We start from the raw sequence: 21876 nt of genomic DNA on the forward strand, positions 1-21876 counted from the left end.
ATTCTAGAAATGGACTTATAAAAACCTGAGAAGTAGTTTGTTATTCTATCTCTTTGCAGAAAAGTAAATAAAACCTCTCATGAAAATTTTAAAAAAAAAAAGCAAGAGGACTTTACTTAGAGTAGGTCTACTGTAAGTGAAGGCCCTACTTCCACTGAGCTTTCAAACTTCATGTTAAATCCTTAAGTGCAACATTAGACTTAAAGGGAGAAAAGAGGAATGGAGAAAACAAAAGAGCAGATAAATTGGGTAATGCCCCCATCACGATCTCATAGTCCCTTTGTGAAAATAGAAAGCTCCAGTTGCAGTAATGAAAGCCCTAAGTACAGAAAAAGAACCATTGCTTTTTGAAGCTCTGAGCTGATGGGTTAAGCTGTACCCTGACTCACACACCTATTTATATGGTATTTAAATATGTGTCCAGTAATTTTGCCTGGTGCAGTATTATTGTTTCTTGCATTTGAGGCAATCAATCAAAAATGCAATAAAATGTTTGATGAAAGGGCAAGAAATAATCTTTCATGACAACATCTTGGTCATATATGATTTGTTTCCTGAAATTGAGGTCCTAAGTGGCAGTTCTGTTCTTGACCTTCTATTCATTCCAGGTTGTATGTCTGTCTCTGTAATGAGATGCCTTGCTGTTTCTTATATTCTTTGGCATGCCATTATCTTTTTCTGGATTTTTTCTGTTCTCACTTCGTGATGCAGTAGGAGTCATTCCTTTAAATCAGACTGCAGTTGTCTGTTGCCAGTGAGTCTGTAACTTATGAAAATGTACTCAAAATCCACTACTTCCTCCTAATGAAGATGAATGGGAATTGAGGGATTTTTGAGAAGTAGAAGTGGGATTTCTTCTGGAAACATACAGAATAGACAGGTCATCTGAAAATTGCACAGAAATGCAAGACACAAAAGCATTTCACATATTTTGTACCTGAAAAGGGCTCTAATGAAAGTGTTCAAGAAAAATAAGCATATCCCAGGCTAATGATATAGTATGAAATCTTACATGGCTCATTTCTTGAATTTCACTCAAATGCAACTATGCTATGTATATCCAACTTTTGCACAGGACACCAGAAAGCAGAAAGGTAGTACTCCGAAATAATTATGAGGCAACTAGTTTACAATTCTGTACTTAGGTACAGAAAATTTAGAATTTTAACATTAGTCACTTATGTATGCTTGTGCTGAAAGTGTAATTCCCAAAGATGTTACAAAACTTATAAAAAGGCATAGGATACAAAAATAACATTGTTTTTTAAAGGATATCAAACAGAAATACCACTGCTTAGAGATAAAACCGCAAAATATACCCCAGCAGTGAACAGAGAGTATGGATATAGGATATTTTGATGGGAAGTAGCATCTTTATGTTGTTACATACCAACATTATGACAAAAATTAAAGATGATCATAAACTACCCTAATACCCCTTTGTTACTGATTTGTCATTGATTTGTTATTAGTTAGAATTAATCATATTTAATTTTAATATTTTAGCAAAATTATATGTATGTTGTATTTTATATATTTAACCAACAACCAGTGTTGTTGTGAAATCCCCTGTATAGCCCTGTACCAAGGCCGAAGAAATTGGCTAAGATCATCTAGTAGGAACATTTAGAACTTAGATAACAAGACAAAAGAAATTAAAATCTGATTATAAAAGAGTTTGGTTTGACTAAAAAGTAGAAAATTGTGAAGTATAAGTATGGGAGTGTTAAGTTTGAAATGTAGCCTTAGGAACTTAGGAGCTTAGAAAATGTGTAATGTGTAACCATAAGAATTTAAGTATTGTTCAAAATCATTTAACCACAGAAGTTTTGACAAAGATTGGTAGTCTTGTAGTGTTTGTTTTAAAGGCTAAGGAAACCGTTATGGACACCAGCTTGCTGCTTGGAAACACCTGAGAGGTCAAGAAGCGGACGAGTGAGGAAGACTACGAAAGACCACCAGAGGACTCTAGAAGACCACCAGAGACCTTTAGTGCGCCTGCGTGATGGACATTAACATATGCAAATGATTTCCTGGAAATCTGATGAATATGCAAATGACATCTTTGTAATCTTATGAATATGCATAAGTGAGTTCAATATAAGGGGTATTGTTTTGGTTACAGGTGTGCATGGTTTGTGAGAGGACTCGCCCACGCACCCGGCCGTCAATAAAGAAGTGTCTGCTTATCTACACTAAATTGGTGTTGATAAGTTTTTATTCCGAGATTTCGGTAACACCTTTGCCATGCAAAGTAGTAAATTGGTGTTAAACAAACATACACACACACACACTTCCATTCTCCCATTCAACTCTACTTGAGCTTTAGGTTCAACTGCAGTACAAGGTCTGAACACTTACTATTTCTGAAAAATTGCTAATATTTAAACAGGAAAAAGATAAAGAGAGGACAGGATGTGAGCAAATGCTTGTCTCTGTCTTCCAGACATGCTAGACAATGGTAATGAGAAAATGTAGGCGATTATTCGATTTTCTGAAGAGCAGCAAGATGACCTCTCCTTAAGAGATAAAGCAGAATGCAGTTGCCACTTCTCTCTTGGACCCTCTCTTTAGTTGTGCATGACTCAGGCAGGAGCATACTCAGCTTAGCAAATGGACAAAGACATAGTCCTTCCTTAGCAACAGGAGAAGTATGTGATAAAGAGCTTTTAAAATGCCAACACATCTTACCAATCACATGGATGGGAAACTGCTGATGAAACAATTTGCAAAATGTCTTCTTTATGGTTGCAACTGGCTTTAACTGTCAGATTTTAAAACAAATATTTAGGGAAAAACTGCTTGGAAAAGCTGAACCATAGAATTCAGTAGAAACCACAAAGCCAAAGAGGCCCAGTTAGTTAGTATTCATGTAGGCAGCTAAGTTTCAACTTCTTCTCAGGTTCAGGAAGAGCTGCCAGACACATCGAGGGAATCTTGGCATTTGAAATGTTTAGAATATTGTGTTTATTTTCCTTTATGCCTATTCTTAAAGTTACAGAAAAGCTTCTCCAATGTACACACTCCATGCTCCATACACCTATCACATACTCACAAGGCAGTATGAACACTAAAGGTATTTAGTCTGGTTTAAATTCCCAAGAATTACATGTACCTAACGGAAAGCTATAACAACACTGTAATGTAGCACAGTCTAGGTGTGTTTGTGTATATATATCTCGAACTACTATTCACTTCTACATGCAGTTTCATAGAACTAAATTAGTCAGAGTACAGATGAAGCACAGAATAACATCATTTTGCATAGATGGGCATGTTCTGTCCAAAGGCCTGAGCACTACATATAAGCAATATTGAACACACCAATACCTCTTCACACTTACAAGCTAAATTCAAGTTTGAAGTAATCAGAGTCAAATCAAGACTGAAGTAAGGCTAGTTTGCTTTTTTAAAAAAAGTATTACTTGTCCCAACTTTTCCAGTGTTTCAGTAAATATCACAGATGTAAGAAGTCTGCTTTGTTAGTTAGGTTTGATTGCTAAAGACCCTTGTATAAGTGAGCAAAAAAATTCTTCAGAATAAAGATTTGTGAGTTTGGGTGCTGAGCACATAACTATGTCTCCTCTGGGCCACAGTCCATACCAAACAAAGCACACGGAACTGCCTTATGGGCCAAAAACTGCTGACACAATAGCTGCCCATGTTGCTGCCATAACTAGAGATGATCCCTAGGAGTAATCTGAGCTAAAATTTACTGCCTGTGACCAATAAACACTGCATGCTAGTAACTGTGGGAAGAATTCACTTACTCGGTATTTGTTTAGGTCTAATTGTTGTACCTGAATTTCTTAATTAATTGATGTTAGAGGAATACAGGACATTTATTTGCAAAAGAAAAATGCTGCAAAGGTCTCAAACATAACAGTAAGCAGATCTACGTTTTAATCATATGTGCTAGAATTTTTTTTCTGGTGATGAGTAGCTTAAGTTTAATTAATTTATATCATCAGGAGACATAGAGTGCAGTTGCTGATTTTGCAGCTCCTGCATATAACCCAATTTTGAAGAAATATCTTAAGCAGAGATTTCACCTGAATTACTGAGAGCAATTTGGTTTAGTTACTACTAAAATGTTAGCATCACAGCCAGACTAGGTTGCTGACTTTCCTTTTTATAGTGAAGCTTTTCAAATCATCGTCTTAAATAGAGATTATAATGTCTCCGACTGTGTTAATTTAATGGTAAATTTAATCCTAAATATGCAGAGCAGTGCAGTTCCACAGGAAAAAAAAAAAAAAATCCCCTAGAGACTTACCTCAGGTGTCTCTTTTAAAATATTATTATTTATCCTGTTAAAATTGCTAGAAAGTTAATCTAAATGGACACACAGCTAAACAAATAAAGGCATAAATGCATGCGTGTATCAATACACAGCCCCAAACCCATACACATATGACATGTTTTGGTGAATGCAAATAGATTCATGTATTGAACACTCAGTTTTTACCATATTATATATTTCAGGAACTGGCTTTTTGACATACTGTTATTTTATATGCTGTTCCTATTGTCATAAGAAAAACATTCTGAATACAAATAAAGATAAAAACATGCAACCCCATTAGCCATCTGACCCATGAAATTGTAATGATCATTAGTCTTGTAAAGCTAAGTGAGTAAAATTTTTATTAATTTTGCATCTGTTTTTGTGAACTGAGATACTGGTATCTTATTAAAAAAACCAAGCACATAAGCACAGGACCAAGATGCAAAATACCAATATCTGTTTCTTCTTCATCATGTACTCCTAGAAGCCAATCATCAGCTACTATTCTACAGAAAAGGGTCTCCTGTTACTGGAATTAGCTTATTGTTGATAAACTTTAGAGAATATTTATGTGCTGTTTATGTTTCTGGTAATAAAGTCTCATATTTTTGTTACAAATATTTTGATAAAAGTTGAAATTTTACATAAGCCGGGTTTGGTTAAAAGGGTAAAGATTGTAGAATATAGGGGTTTGAAGCTCACAATATAGTTATAGAAACTTAGGAACATACAAAATGTGCTGTATGCAATCACAAAAAGAATAAGTATTGTCTAAGATCGTTAACCATAGAAACTTTGACAGATTTGTTAGTTTGTAGTGTTTTGTCCTAAGAAACTAAGAGAGAGATCGTTATGGACCTTAGTTCTGTTGTTTAGAAACCCCACCTTGATCAAGATTCCAGTTAGTGGAATTAGGTAAGATTAACCAATGAATGTTTTAGTATAAGAATATTGATAAGGTGGTGTGACTGAGGGCCAATCACTAGAAATGTTAAATTTAAGAATTAACATTGAATGTACTTTTATGTAAATCTAATACATGATGGCGAAAATCGTATTGCGCAGAATCACATAAGAAAGGTCAACTATCGGACAAAGTGAGGAAGACTATGGAAGACCACCAGAGGGCTTCTGAAGACCACCAGAGACTTCACTATGCCTGCGTAGAGGGACATTTACATATGCTAATGATTTATCGGACAGTTGATGATTATGTATGACATTTCCCAGAACTTTAGTGAATATGTATAACAGGTGTGTATTTAACCTGCATGATTAAACCAGACAGGTGCACACACTAGGTGGAGTGATCCCCTGTGTGCCCAGCGCTGCAATAAAGGAGTGCCTGCTTCTTAACTTCTCATTGCTGTTAAGGAGTTTTATTCCGGATTTCAGCAACATTTTCTTGGCTTACTAAGGCAGTAAAGCATGGTAAAAGAAAGTTAAGCATCATCAGAGCAAAATATTGGAAACTTTGACCCTTCCTCTAACAGAATCTACTTTCCTCTGTGAAAATAATAACCTCTTTACATCCCAAAAGACCATGTTTTATTCAGAAATTGGTTAGTGGCTAAGTGAGCTGTAGTATTTATCTAAAAAAATAAATTAATCATGTTGTATATATTGTGTACAAATAATGACATTTGACAACAAACAGCAAGAAAGAACCATGAAAGCAAATAAAGGAAAAGAAGAGAAATAATGGATACCTATTTCAGGAAGAAGTGCAAAACATAGTAGTGGTTACAACTATTTTAAAATAAGGCTACGTTGCCCTGTACTAGAGTCAGTGGACGATCCCTGGCTTACATGACAAGTGCAACCCTCCAGACAAATTAACCAGATACTGGTCCATGTTTTCTCTAACAGATTTCCCCCAAAGGAAGCTGGAAGTAACATTTACTATAAATTCCAAAGGTATTAATTGCAATCCTGGAAGTGATGCATATACTCACTCAGCAGAAAGAAGCTGTGGTGGTGCATTTCTTTCCCTCTTTCCAGGCTGATTTCTGAACTCAGGAAGGCTCTCTGGGCCTTAGCATAAGTGTAATGAGTCAGGCAGTTAAGTGACCCTTGACTATGCCAGGAGCTCTCACACAACTAAGAGAGGGAGCTATGCATCTCCCTCTGGGTGAGACGCCACTCAGAGCTTGCAAACTTTCCTGTTTGCAAAATCGGAGGTCTGTTGCTGAAAACCAACATGACCTGGGCTGATTCTCTCTGCCCCTTGAAGCTTGACCCTTTGCCCATTAAAGATGCCGAAGCATTCAATGTAAATATTTTCACGGACCTCGAGGGGAATTTTTAACAGCTATACATCTTTTTCTCTCTCTTTTACTCTCTTATATGTATGTCTCTTAGCGTCTTTATGCACACACGTGTACTAACCTGAATAGTCTGTAAGACATATGTTATAGCAAGTATATGATAAGTTATTACTTTCAAATTTATACTTAAATTTTGGTCATGATTTTTATTCAACTGTGAATGAATTTTAGGCTGCTACTATAATCCCTTTAGATATAAACCATTGACTAAGTCTGGGACTGGGAGTCGATCCAGCCGCACCTAGACTCCGACAGGAGTTTAGAAAGCAAGGGGGTCTTCTCTGAACCTTGTGACTCAATTGGAGGGTCTCCCTTACCCTTTCCCACATTCATGATCTTTGCACAAATCACAAGAAATTAATTCTTTGTAACATTCCCTTTTACCCTATTACATTTTTGGTCCCTATATATACAAGTTTAGTCTGATTCTAACTTAATTTTCCTGCATGCATTTCAACCATGTACTAATTAATAGAGTGAACCTTGCCATTGAATCCTAAGAAGTCATACTTTTATACAAATTTCTATTAAATCATTTTTCTATTGCTAATACAATTGGAGGTGATTCTTTAAGCTATCTGAAAGCCTCATTATCCCCCACTCCCTGCAACAGAAGCACACTGAAGTAAGACAAGCTATTGATCTCTTTATCAAGATTAGATGAGGACAACAAGATATCAGCATCTGAGTGAGTGGGTGTTTCATTTGAGAGCAGAGTCTCCAGCGTAAGGGGTAAGAGAATCATCTGAATGAGTCTGAATTCAAGATAGAAAGGCTAGGACAGAGGTTAGAACTGAAGAAGAGGTAAGGTTAAAAATAGGATCTGAGGAATAGCAGGGACTAAGTCCAGGAGAAGTTTTGTGAAATCAGGAGAAAGCTGAAAATATTGGGGTAGAAGTGGAAGAGTTTCCCGCACATATATTTAGTACTGTTAACTTTGAGAACATAAAAAATCCTAAAACTGTACAGACCATAAAATATTTAGATATGTGTTCAGTTCTTTTTATTTACCTTTCTTGCCTGAGAGTTATTTCAGGTAGTACAAGCTCAGGGGTTCTCCACTTCAGTGTAGATTGAGTTGTAGATAATCCAGCTGTATATTCCTTTAGAACATGCTGCGTTCAAATCCCACAGCAACAAATGCTTCTGAAAGGCAGAAAAATTTTTGCTTGAAAATTCTGTACCTAGCATTTCTTCCTCAGAAAAACATTAAATTATAATAATAATTTAAAAAAAAAATCTTCATTTGTTAACAGGAAAAATACTTAAAATATTTAAGTTCAAAATAAATACAAAATTCAAAACCACAAAATTTCATAGCCCGAGCAGTTCTTTCCAAATTGAACACTGGGACTATAAACCAAGTCAGTTCCAAAACTATGTATGCATTACTAGTATTAGAGGTGTATGCTATATAGCATGGATTTCCAAAAAAGCAAACATTGCCATGAAAACTACATCATGCATTCCCAAAATAATTCTATAAGTTACTGGATGAAACATATAGAGTAGTTTAGAATGATATACAGTATAGCAAACTTTAGTAAATCAAACTGTGTGTCAAATAATCTCCCTTAAAAGTAATAATTCAGATTGATTTGTTCATGAGCACAGACTGAAAACTGACTAAGGGACTATAAATAAAGAGAGAATGATAAATGACAGAGTATCAGTATTTAGGTACCCAGACATTATTGGACTGGTTTTGTTGCTGGACTTCTTTTACCTCCTTTAGCCAAGATAGAAAATAGGATGAAAAAAATTATTAGGTATAGAAGAGTCACTTTTTGTATTCTGCTTACCTGGACAGCCATGTAACAAACAGTGCTTTTACAAAACATATAAAGAAATCAAAAGTATTTGTGAATAGAGTTAAAAAAATAAAAGGTAGTGGTGTTTCCATGATGACATAATTTTCTTTGAAGAACTGTAGATGTAAACAGAACTCATTCTGATTTTACTACAGCTTTTTTGCAGTGGATCTGTAGAGTGGAGTTGTCACAAATGAGAACATGTAAGCTATCATTGCTTCACATAGACAAATTGAGCACATACAAATTTGGGGACCATAAAAGCAGTTTCACGGGATACTAGAGAGTAATGCTGTTATTTAGTCTGTCTTGAACCTGTTGTGTGTCCTTGGGCATTTTCACTATGTCTCCGTTTCACTATGGGAAATGGATAGAAATATAATGTTTCTAAATGAATGAGCATCCAGGACTGCTATGTCTAACTGTCTCTAGCTGGGAGTGGATAATATGAGTAAGAGACCCCCTCAGCAGTGCATTTTAATTAGGGGTGCCTACAGTAAGCATAATTCAAGTAAAATGAAACACAGTTATGGCTACTAAAATTAAACTTGAAAAGTGCTGTACCTAAATTCATGTTCAGTTTAATTGGCATGCTGGGAAAGAAGCGTTAGTCACACAGAAAGTACCTTGCTTAGCTACAAGCTACACAAAGAGAAATATGTGGACCTATGGAACACATGATGCACTTTGATCTTGAGACAAACTCCACTAAGAACCAATGAGATTTTCTTCATGTGGTGCTCCCCCTACCACCCTTGTGGCAAAATCTCAAGGCTGTCATGGAAGTACGTATGTCCTAGAGTGTGACAACCAATTCTGCCTTCATAGTGGTTTATCTCTACAGGACAGTCCAACAGGAGCCCCAGATTGATTAGGAGGGGCTAAAGGCTAAGCTAAATCTATCAAAGGCAATCCCCTAAAGTATTACAGTGGTTTGGACTTCAGAGTAAAAAGCAAATATGAACTATCAAGTCATCCAATGCTCCAGCATAGGTCTCATTTGTAAGATGCGTGTTAGTATCTGCAGTAACATAGTCCAGAACCTTATTTTTAATGAAAAGGCCAAATGTATGTATTCTGAGCGCTAACTGAAAATAGATAACTTGGACTTTTTCCAATATCATCATCTTGAAAATTTCAATAAAACCTTCACAATTTTTCCAGTATGTGTACTTCCTGTATTAGCACAGGCATCTGTGCTCACAATATAGAGACACTTAATTTTTAGGATCTTGGCAATAGTAAGATACTGGGATCCTCACCAGTAACACTAACTTAAGTGAAGGTATACCACTTTACACCAACTCGACATATGATTCTCTATGTTATCATGCTGTGTAATAACAAAACTTTTTAGAAATAATTTGAGAGCTTTTTTTCAAATGGGCTATCGATAATATTGATTTGTTTCCATCCATCCATAATTTTCAAGTATTAATGTATTCAGTACTAAAATGTTGCATTTTAAGTGTGAAGTCAAACTCCACAGACCATTTTTGTTGCATTTTAGATAAATCTTTTCATTCCAATTTGCAATTAACAAGCTGAGCAGCAGTTTAAAAATGCAAGATAAACATCGTGATAGTTCATAGAATATGGGATGCAAACAATTAATATTTCCAGCTGAAATGAATGAAGCACTGTTAAACTGTTCTTTTACTTGAAAATTTTAGTTTTTAAAATGCATCAAAAAGAATATCTTTTTTCCCAGTCCCTGCAATGTTGCATTAAACATCATCTTGAAATACAAGCAACTTTTTAAAAGCCCCCATTTTGCCTCAGCTGAGTATAATCAGTGAAATGCAAATTGATGTGTAAAAATTGCCTACAGTGCTTGATGTAAATTAAAATTACTCCTATAAATTCAATGTTCAAATTATCTGACAACTGTCGTTGTATTAATTTTGCTGCTGAATACATTAAACAACTGCAAATTCATTTTCTCACTCACATCACAATTAGCTTAGATGCTGGTCAGGATGATCTACTAAATATACCAATAATCATTTAATATTTAAAGCCTGTTTAAAAGTAGGAGATTTATCTAAAATGAATGACCTTCCTAGTGTTGGTATTTCTCTCGCAAATTTAAAAAAACCTTAATGACAAAACCTTCTGTAAAGTGAACAAGCTGTATTTCTTTCCTAGAAAACACCAACACTGGCCAAAAGAAGTCTTTGTTGTTCCTTACAGGAGAGCCAGAATATTTCCAAACTGCAAGTTAGGGTAGCCTTACAAAGACATACGTGCACATACACTCATGTATATTAACAGAGATGCATGGTAAAGGTTGTGTGGGTGAGGACTAGATATATGAAATGAGCTGCAGATCACAGAGCAGGACAGTAGCAGAATTAAAATTCAAGTCTCTGAACTCCTATACTAGTGCACAAGCTTCTAGAAACCATTTTTTCAAGATAGTTGCAAGGACTATTACAAATGAAAATAAAATCAGTTCACCCTTTTTCTCCCCTTTTAGTCTGAAACTTTGAAGAGATACCAGAAGCATGTAGAACGTGTCTCATGGTTTTGATTTTGAGTGTTTACCCTGATTTAGCACCAGTTCAGTTATTCTGTTCAAGTTAGACATTTGTGAAACATTTATTGTACTTGAAGGCTGTATTTTTTAAAAAATACAATTAAAAGGGCTAGCTATATTCCCAAGTTAATTTTGTCCCTAGCTAGTGCTAATTCCATGGATTTTCATTTCATTTAGCAGCCTCTGTGTCAGGGTACAGCATGGGCAGTTGTTGCCCTGCACAGGAAGGAGAGCCAGGAGTCAAGGGTGACAGCAAGGCAGGCAGGGCTGTGCCCCCACCAAAGGGGGCACAGGGATGCAGTCCCACAGCTCTTGAGCAAGGTGAGCAGAGCAGGCCAGAGCCAGGAGCAGGTTCAGCCATGCTCCAGTGATGGCCAGGTAAGTCCATAGTGATGAGGCACAGAGCTGGAGAGGTGCTAAGTGGAGGAAGAGGCACTCTGACCAAGCAAGGGGACCCATCTTCTTGCTACATGGTACCGTCACCCCACCTTCTGTCCTGGCTGTTAAATTAGGCTTAATGTCAGGTTTCTAGCAAATATATTGTGCTCCCAGACACTCAGATAAGAGCTGGAGGCAAGATACATTCTCTTTCATTTTCTTTTAGCCACAGGGCATTTGAGAAAGAACTGTCAGTAGAAACATGTTAACTTTTCACCAAAACTGTGTAAATAAAACATTTCAGTCAATCATAAAAAAATATTTTACAGGTTTTTTTCATGTAAATTTAATTTTCCTAGTTTTCCTTATTTCAATTTTTTGCTAATTTTCTTGGAAACATCAGGACAAAATATTTTGAGAAGATTTTTCACTAGCCCTAACAGTGTTTACGTGCATACAAAGAAGTATAACACGGATCTTCATTACTTTGCAAATTTCAAGCTTTAGACTGGATTAGGTTTTATTTAAACGAACTCTAGAACTGCATTCCCTCTTTCTTTCCATACCATACCCTACTTTTCTCACATACATATCGGGCCAGAGACAGAGAAAGGCTTTAGGTGCAGAAACACCTTTGCAACTGAGATTACATATAACGTCAAATCATTTCACAGAAACATTCAGTTTGCCAGTTTCAGTTATTACATTCAAGAAGTACCAACTTGCAAATAACTTTTTATGTTTAATATGTCAGTGTAACTTTAGGATATAGCTCAAGTATTCACTGTAATGATTTCTCCAAACATTAACACTTTCGCTTATATGTCTATTTCCAGCTAAATAAGAGAGAAAGCAGTTGCTGGAGGTATTTCACATGTACAGTCTTGCATCTCCTTCACAGCCTGGCTGAGAAAGCCTTGCCTTTAATTAAAGAATTCATCCAGCTCACCAAAGATTTTAACACAAATTCTTCAGTCTTGACTGATTTCAGAAGTTTTATTGAAGCTGCAGAAAATTACAAAGCCAAGTAACATACCTAATTCACCACATTTTCCACCTTACTTCATTTTCATGCCACAACTCGTTTACAACAAGACAACCCTGTTTGAAGTGGAAAAAAAATATTTCTATATTCTCTGTAGGAAGTCAGTGATAAACAGAAAAATAGGTATTAAATTCTCTTTTTCCCAGGTTATATCACTGAATATCACGAAAGTACTTACCTTTACAAACAGCAAGTCCTTTCCTTTGGACTTTTGTAAATGTTTATAGGGGGATTTGATTACATTTGCCTCTACTCTCTTACCAATCTCTTCTGCCAGCTGACTTCTTAAATGCCAGGGGAAACAGAAAAATTGTTTCTGTCCTTCCACCAGCAAATCACTTTCATCCCTTGTTATCTCAGAGGAACCAACTTCAAGGCATATTTGTTGTAACTTTCAGTATTGACTTTCTTCTCCCTCCTTTGTCACTGTTATCGCGCGCACACACACACACACATACACACACCCCAATAATTTTAAAAGGTTCTAAGTACCAAGGACAATCTGTTTCCTAATTGTTGGGAGGGAAAAGCAACTTTGTTATTCAAGCTTCTTCCCATAAACGTTGGCAGATTGGTGCTCAGTCTTTTAACTACTGTTAAGGTTTTTTAGACCTCTGTAGCCACAAACTTCTAAATTCCCACAGGCCAAGCTCCCTGCTGGCACAATTCCCTTGATTTCTCTGGATTTAGTTTAGCAGCAAATTTTCCCTCTCTATGTCTTTGTACATTACTGAAACTATTTTAAAAGGCTAGAGCATATGGATAAACCTGCCAGGATTTCATAATTGGACAGAATTTGTGGAGATGTGATGTTACATGATGAAAGAATCTGCAGCACCTGAAACAGCAGATGCAATGCTGGCCTGGTAAAAGTTGGTAGTGTCAAGTATTCAGACTTTAATGGTTCAAGATTGTTTCCTTACTTGGTATCATGGAAATGACAGAGTGAAAGTTTGAACAAATATTTAGTTATTTTCCATTTTCCACAAAGAAGAGCTTACATTCCTATCACATTTAAATTTAAGTAGGAATGTCTCTAATTTCAGCTGTATGTCTGAAGTTTCTTTAAGACCAGTGTGCTACTCTTTTCTATTTCTAGACTTTAAAAAGTTTTTCAGCCTAATTTAACAGTGCGAGTGAAACAAAACAAGCAAATAGGTAGTCATTAGTTACCTTAAATCAACATGGACATTCTGAAGACAGTGAAGTGATATCATTTAGGTAACACTGATGACTTCCCCCTTCTTTTTCTTTTAACTTGAGATTTTTAGGAAATTTTGTCATCATGTTTGAAAATAAATTTATATATATTTAATTGTACCCTCCTTTGACACCAGGCTTCCATTTCAGTAGTGAAAATTGGAAAAAGATAATATACCATCTAGCGTTTTGTTTGGTTTTTTTTTTGTCAACAGCACAGAAGCAGTATTTATCTTCTAAATGTCAAGGCAGATTTTAAATGTGTTGTAATATACACTTAATTTTTTAGGGAGGAACGGATTGGCAATTATCTTTCCTAATGAAATGTACTGTAATTTCAGTTAGATTTTAAATGAGGCATGACTCATATTTAAAAGGACCATTGCATAAATGCCTATTAGTTGCAGTTTAATAAGTTAATGCCCAACTCATATTTTTTCCTCTCTCTTTCTACCTGATTCTTATCAATTTATTCAGTTTAAGGGAGCAACTCAAGTTTCTTCAGATTAGGATGAACCACTACAAAATTAAATTATTGAGCACTGTAAACAACAGTGCATTCCTTGCTAGTCCCTGCCTGTAACTGAAGAGCAAATAAAAAGAACATGAAAGCAGCAGAATCACATAGAACTTACCAGTTGCTACCCAAGAATAATTACATTGCTATCATGGTAGTGGCAAAGTACTAGTCTTCATTGCTAATAATTCTCATAGGGCCCCTATCTTTACAGGGACCATTGCCTTTAAGTCATTAATGGATAATAGATCTGCAGTGGTGAGTAAACAGGATCGATCCTGTTCTGCCTCATACTTCACCCTTTCCACTAAAGAGGCAAAACTGCCTGTGTTTAATGGCTTTCCTCTTCTAGTGGCAAAGAACTTTCCATCTCAATTACTGCGCACCTTGGTTTGCTTGATTTGCAAAGGATGATGTCTCACTGAAGAAAACAAGAATTTGAATACGTGTCCGAAGTACCTTGCTAAACAGAATTGGACTTCAGCATGTGTGTGTTTACTTGCATTATATGTATAGTACTACATCTCTGTAAGGCGTTCACTCCACAATATAACTTCACAAAGTCCATGTCCCAATTTTCGCCCCTGTGAATCATAAACACATCTTATCTCACAAAGATTGCACAGGATGGATGTCACCCTTGTTCATACATGTAGATATGGATAGTGACTTATCACTGAACTTGGAGTCATCTCCAATAAAAAAAAAATAATTATCTGCTGAGAGAGCTGGTAAGAAAGTGGGAGATAAAGCAGATCCCTAGTGTGGATAAGGTATTTCCATTATAGCAATGTTTCCGAGACATGATACGCATTCTTTCTAAACTTCTAATTTATTGCTATTATTATTTCTTATTCTTCACTGAATCTTAAAACTGTTACAAAAGGAAATTGAAAAGTTCATGACAGCAAAATCAAGCCTTAAGTGTATTCATCACACAAACAACTTTATCCCTTGGTATTTTATGCTCCAATTCAAACAACACATCTGTTCATAATTGCATGCATGACTTGGTAAAATTACTACAGGCTACAAATTTATGTCTATGAGTACTGGAAATATTATAGGAAGACAAGGATAATAACATTTGAAATGGGAAGACCTTTAAATAGTATATAAAAATAGTATATAAAATATAATTTCAGACTTTAAAATATTTCTTAACATTTTTTTTTCCTAATTCAAACCAAGGTATTTCTGTACCTAAGTCTGGTTGTATGGATGGTCTATCACACAATTACTCTAGAGAAAATAATTTTAAAAAAAAAAAAAACTTGAAATTTTAATCTCCCAGTAATCAGTACTTACATAATCACTATAAATCTCAGCTTCCATAACAATATATGTCTAGCTTCCTCTGGAATAATTGTGGTCGTTTATTGTTCCCTACTAAAAAAATGATCTTCAACATATACATCTCAGGTCTAGCATTTCAAAATTTATTCTGTCTCACCTTAAAGCTGAGAAATATTTCTTTTATACCATAATACTGATATATTGTATAGCTTTTCCATCAGTGCTTTATAAAATCCTCCTTCCCCATAAAACTACATACTCCTCCCAACATCCAGTGGCATCAGTATGCAAATGACAGCTGTCCCACATTGTATACTTCCAGAAAAGAGTAGAATGGAATAAAACCAGTGGAAAGCAGCTTGTATTCTGAGCAGCATGAATATCCTGAAGAAAGAGTGAGATGAGAATTCTATCCAGGCAATTGAGCTTGAAGATGGTGCCTATGACTAGAAAGGAAAAATACCAGTGACTTTCAGCAAGGGCTCTGTCTTGACTTAAAACCTCAATATTGTGAAGCTTCATTGCATTTATCACTCTCTTTATTGCAAATCTACTGTTTATATTAATGCACAATGAAGAATTTACAGAGCTCATACACTCCTAAAAATTATGTCTATAAATGAAACATAACTATTTGATGTTAGGGCAGTGCTGTTAGTTAATATATCATTGAGCACATCTGCCACTGTCTCACCAGGAAAAAAAAAAAAGCCATACTGTAAAAACATGATGTGAAATTTTTTTCACTTTTATAAATGCCTTGGAGTGTATATTCTTCCATATTATACCTCTAAAACCTCATCCATCATAAAGAACTTTCTGGCTGAACTTGCTACCCATGATGTTGCACAATAGAAAATTATTTGAGCAGAATGAAGAATGAGACCTCTGCCCTTTGTTTTATATCTGTATGTTGCTTTCCAGCCATTTGCCAGAGTGTTTAGATTGAGTGAGATCCCTTTCTCCCTATGCAACTCTCATGCTCACAGCTTCACTTACTGCAATGACATTCTTGTGTGTAATAGACTGTAAAGAACAGAAAACATGTATCCATTACCATTTCCTGATGATGAGTCCAGATCTAATCAATTTTACTTTAACATTACAATAAACCTGGGGATATCCAAACACCTTTTTCCAGTTTTACAGGACCAATTGAATTTGCTGAACCAAATAGAGTTACCTACTATCACCTAGCATTAGACTGACTTACATTGCACATCCACATGCAGTAACAAATAAGAAGTCCTGACACTCCTGGGAGCAGGGCTATTTCCTTGTTTACTTTTCCCAGTAAGTGGATAGGAAGTCAAGCCAATTGAAAATGGTCCTGCTAAATCTAAACTAAAAAAGAAAAATGATCTTGGAAAAAAAATTGGGAAATATTTTGGAAAAAAGAAAGCTCTTATAATTACATTTCCAGAGCATGTGTTAATGAATAAGAATAAAGACATTCGTAAAAGGATTTTTCATGGAAAACACTGTTTTCTGAGCAATCTTCTCAGGCCCTGTAGGGCAGCTCAAGGTATAAGGCTGACTTAAAGATGAATTAGAACCTCATTACTTTTATTCTGTCTATACCTTACTCTGTTTCCTTGGAAGAGAATGGAATCACAGAAATTAAAGGTAAAAATTAGCTTAAGAATCCCACTGAGATCAGAGATTATTATTTTCTTTTTTTTAAAGGAAGTTAAGTCTAAAATTGAAAAATCTGCAGAAAACTTGACAAGTTTAGCAGCCTAATAAAACACTTCCATTCAGGCCTAAAGTTTTTATGTCCTTGAAAATGCTTTTGTAATGAGATAGATGGTTTTTCCATTTGATTAACAGTATCTGCCCTTAGCTTTGTCAAGGATTTTTTTTTTATTCCCAAACACTGTACCAATCAATAGTTGTTCAACAATATACATGATTACTGCAGTATATACAACAGCGTTTTCTGTCTTCTAATGTAATACAGAGCAAATATAAGGAGAGATTTATTAACCCCTTTTGGACACTACTCCATGAAGAGTTTTGTTAACCCTTTTGAGCTATTTTGTTTGTTTTAATTTATAAAGCTCAAATATCTAAATGTTCAAATAACGTTTTTCCAATTTCTTAAAATATCAACAGAAGTACCTGAGTTAATGATCAAGCAGTCATTAATAAATTACAAGGAAAAAAAAATAATCAAATTACCTCTGTGCAACTTATCTTAAGAAATAGTTGCTTTTAAATAGATAAGAGGCATTTCAGAATTATATGAGGGAATAATTTCCACAACTAATAATAATGCTTCTCAGCAGTTTAACTGCCTGATTCTATAACTTGAAGATCCCAGAACTCTTCATAACAACATGGCTTAGCTATATAACTCTCCAAGATCAGTAATGTTAATCCTTTTATAGCAAAATGCTTAAACATTTGCATTCACAGGCTTAAAGTCAACTGTTTGCTTGATCTGATTTGGCTCTATTACCTTCATTTTACCAACTGCAAGCAAGAACACAGGAAAGCTAAACAGTGTTTATAAAGCCAATCTGTGTCAGAGAAAGAAGCTGAATTCAAGACGTCTAATTCCAGGACTCCTTGTAGAAGTCCTTCACTTCTAGTTATTAAAAATGAAATAAAATTATTTAAGCTTTTTCCTCCTCTTAAACAATTTATGCATTGCTTTCCCTAGGTGCAGAGCCTATAAAAGAATGAAATACAAGGTATTCCCAATGGTTTATCTAAAATGAGTGCTAAATCAATGCTAAAGTTGTCATATAATCTTGTACACCTTCAGCCTAAAAGTTTAGGCTGCAAAAATGTCTCTAAGATGCCTGGAAATACAAATGGATACTATCTAAAAGTCAATGAAGCTGCTGAACTGAAAGGGCAAACTTCAAGATTAGATCAATGTATCATGCGGTGTTATAAACATGATTGTTGTTGCCCTTCTGTCTGAGATAGGCCTGTATTAATCAGAAACAGGAAAACAAACAAGCAAGTATTTAGTAGCACAGAATCTTATTTGAGAAAAAAAAAATCCACTTTTGTTTAAATGCCTGTTTTTAAGTAGCAGTAATAGAAGTGGAGACCAGGCTTATAGAAAGTGACTGATTCTACACACACTCCCACATGCCTGCAAATGTTTCAAAAGGCTTAACTGTCTTTTAAGAAATTAATATTATAGGAAATCCAGAGAGGGAAAGGCTGAGTTATGAAAATAAAGCAATGTTTGGAGAATACACTCTGCTCTTAATGTGAACATTTTACATCTCTAGGGTGTTGTGCAACCTAGGCCACATACCATGAAACTAAATTATTATGTGTCAGAGTCAATGAGACCATTTCTTCAGGCTTCAATGAACTTTGTTTTAGGCTATGTTTTCAGTGCAGAATGAGGCTATTCAGACATCTAGTGTCTGTCCCCACTTTTATCAGTTCTCTATTGTATGGCCTTAGGCAACTCCTACCCTCATTATTCTTTAGTTTCCCCAACATGTAAACATTTCTTCAACTAGGGAATGTAAGGCACATCAAAACCACAAATAAGTGTAGAGGCTTGTGTGATAACTTCCCTTTGAACTGGGTTATTTGCAGATAACACTTCCAGACATAGTGATCAAAGGATGAGCATCTTAAATTTTCAATGCTGAACAAGAACCAACTTGCAAATAAAAACCTGGTTATCCATTAAGCATCTCTTGCAGACACAGTCAAGTTATGAGGTTGTTGAGTCTAACTTCCACTCCAATATCTCCCTCTTAGGCTCTCAAAATATATCTGACTCGCAGCCATGCCATAAATAAACCACAAAACCTCCTTCATAACATTGGTAACATTATTAATTAAACATTACTTTCTAACTGAATAGAACACAGCCAGTAGTACAGATGCTACTAATGAAGCAGGACTTTTCATGACACTATTAAACTGTTAACTTTAAGTTATATACATATGTAAAGATTTTTCATCTTATTACATAGAATGTGAGCAAATAAGAAAGCAAGATTTTACACATTCACATTTTAGTGGTGTTCTTAGTAAAACTTACAAAACCTCAACAACAAAAAGCCTGTTTCATGATTATATATACTGTGAAAAATACCCAACCTTTGCTAACGGATATAGCCAAATCTATCCTACACGAGGAAGCTGCAATAGAGAGACAATAAAAAAAACAACTGTACAAATATTCCTGTCAGAAGCTGGGTAGACATTTGTGCAAACACATAATATACATCCCTTCTAGTTAGGCAAAAATGGTCCTCAAGTATTTGGAGATCCTGAAAATTAAATGTAAACACCTGACAAAAAATAACACCCCCCCTCCCCCAAACCTACACAATAGAGCTTACTGACTGAACATGCAACATAGTTTCTTGACCTTCTGCTTCTTGACCATTTGAGGAAAAAAGAGATTACTTTGTTAAAATTACTGCTGCTCTACTCAACTTCTTGATACTTGGATCATTTTCAGTAGGCGTATCACAGATAAGATGAAGGCTGATGTTTCCTAGTTTGTGTTCAAATTGCCTGATCCAAGATACAAAATTTGAACACAGCCTTTGAATTTAAAAAATATTTCCAAAGAAACCACAGGAAAAGGGAAAGTTTAAAAAGAATGCATGCATATAATACTGGTTTTAAAAGAATATAAATTTCAGAAACATTTTACTAAACCGAGCAGACTTTTTTCCTTCAGGAAATTGTGTTTTAAATCTGGAAGCCATAAGCTGAATGCCAGTCTTTGTTTTTAAGACACAGGAAAAGGAAAATTTGATGCCCACAAATCCTATGCTAAATATAGTAACTGTGACCCATAGTAACACCGACTATTTTCTAACTACAAGAAAGACATTGCTAAATCTCTGTAAAGATAGTCACATTCTAGTTCCCATAACATTTTCCATGATTTCAATCTAATCCTGTTAGATAGGCAGAACTGAGAGCAGAATTTTTACCATTAGTTTCAATTTAGTTAAATTTACCATAGGTGAAGAACACTCTCCCTATTTATTGCCAAACCCATACAACACGTAAGACTGTCTGCTCTAGAGGCCAAACACTAATCACATAGAGATGTAACTAATCTTGCTTTTGGTGATTGCCAATTCCCTTTATATATGCTTATACCTATATTTAAGAACCTTTCAATGTATCACTGAAGCACATGAAGTATTATACTCATTCTCCTCTCCAGTGACAATTAACTGTACATATTTCATGGAGAAATCCCATTTTACTATCTTTTGTTCTTTGTAAAAATCTGATAAAGGCTGATAATGACATGTACTAGTTGCTGCATGAGCCCTCCAGCATCCCTTTTCCCCTCTGGTTTTTTTTCTCCGTAGTACAAATGTGTTAAAGACACACTAATGCATGGGCAGCCTCAAAAAGACAGACACTTTTATTCAGATATGCAACTTAAGAAGAAAAACTCCTCAGACACTTTCAGGGACAATAATAGAAGTCCTGATTTTCAAAAGTGCTGGGCACTGGCCATTCCAGCTAGAGTCAGCTGAAGCATATCTACACTAGAGAACCAAGCAAACACCTCCTGCTTCCTGCTGTTGCTACCTCCCATTCTCATCATCTTTGCAAAAGGCATAGAAATGCAAAAAAACTTAGTCAATTACCAGAGTAGAAGTTTAATGGATGCATTGACATGTACAAATGGACAAGTTTTAAATTGTGATTGATCTCTCCTATATGTCTATGTGCCCTCACAGCACCAGCACTAATGCACTGTTAACAAGTGTTCTATCATCTGATTTTAAGCTCACTGAGAAACTGGAATAAAGATTCAGGCATGAGTCCTGACTCTGTACATCTTTCTATGCAAATGTAACAAAACTGTTCAGGATTCAAACGTTATAGGTGGCTTATTTCCTTAAATTATTTGTCTCATTATAAACATAAGTTTTTATTGCTGTTCCAAGCTGATTTTCTGACACTTGTTCATTTACTAGTCTTTAAAAGTAGAAAGGATTCTCCATCTTAGGAAACGGTCTGCTTGCATCCACAAAGTCAATCAATGAGAATGAATCAATGAGAACTTTTGTATTATTACTATTATTATAATACTATAAATAACAACTGAAACCTTTGTGAATCACAATAGCTGAAAATAGCAGTAAGGTTTGAAACAAAATAACAGGTGCTCTATAAGAGCTCTGTTCTATTCAGCTGTTTTTCACATGGGTACATAGGCAGCACCGTACACATGCTTTGGCATTAAAGAGCTGAGTGGACAGATGGACAAACACACAACAGATGCCAGTAGAAAGTTTACCGTCACAGCAGTATTTCACAAACAATATTAAGATCTATACTAAAGATGTTCAAATTTATAATTGCCAATATCAAAAAACCAACCAAACAAAAAACCTCACAACAACCATGCAGTTAATCAATGACAGAAATCAGCTTTGTCACTTCAAGTGTCAATTAAATAAAAAATATCTGTTAGCACTGAAAAATATCTTCTGCCACAGAAACAAAC

At 35.4% G+C, this 21876-nt stretch overlaps 1 long non-coding RNA gene across 1 annotated transcript in view; it reads right to left on the reverse strand.

The window, feature by feature from the left end:
* The window catches only part of LOC142036017 (uncharacterized), a 50354-nt gene that overhangs the window by 25972 nt on the left and 2506 nt on the right, over positions 1-21876 (reverse strand). The window contains exon 2 of the long non-coding RNA XR_012652034.1: positions 7627-7761. This is a non-coding gene — a long non-coding RNA (uncharacterized LOC142036017). The remainder of the gene's footprint in view (positions 1-7626; positions 7762-21876) is intronic.

The sequence above is a fragment of the Buteo buteo genome, chromosome 10, assembly GCF_964188355.1.
Source record: "Buteo buteo chromosome 10, bButBut1.hap1.1, whole genome shotgun sequence".
In the NCBI taxonomy this organism is placed as follows: domain Eukaryota; kingdom Metazoa; phylum Chordata; class Aves; order Accipitriformes; family Accipitridae; genus Buteo; species Buteo buteo.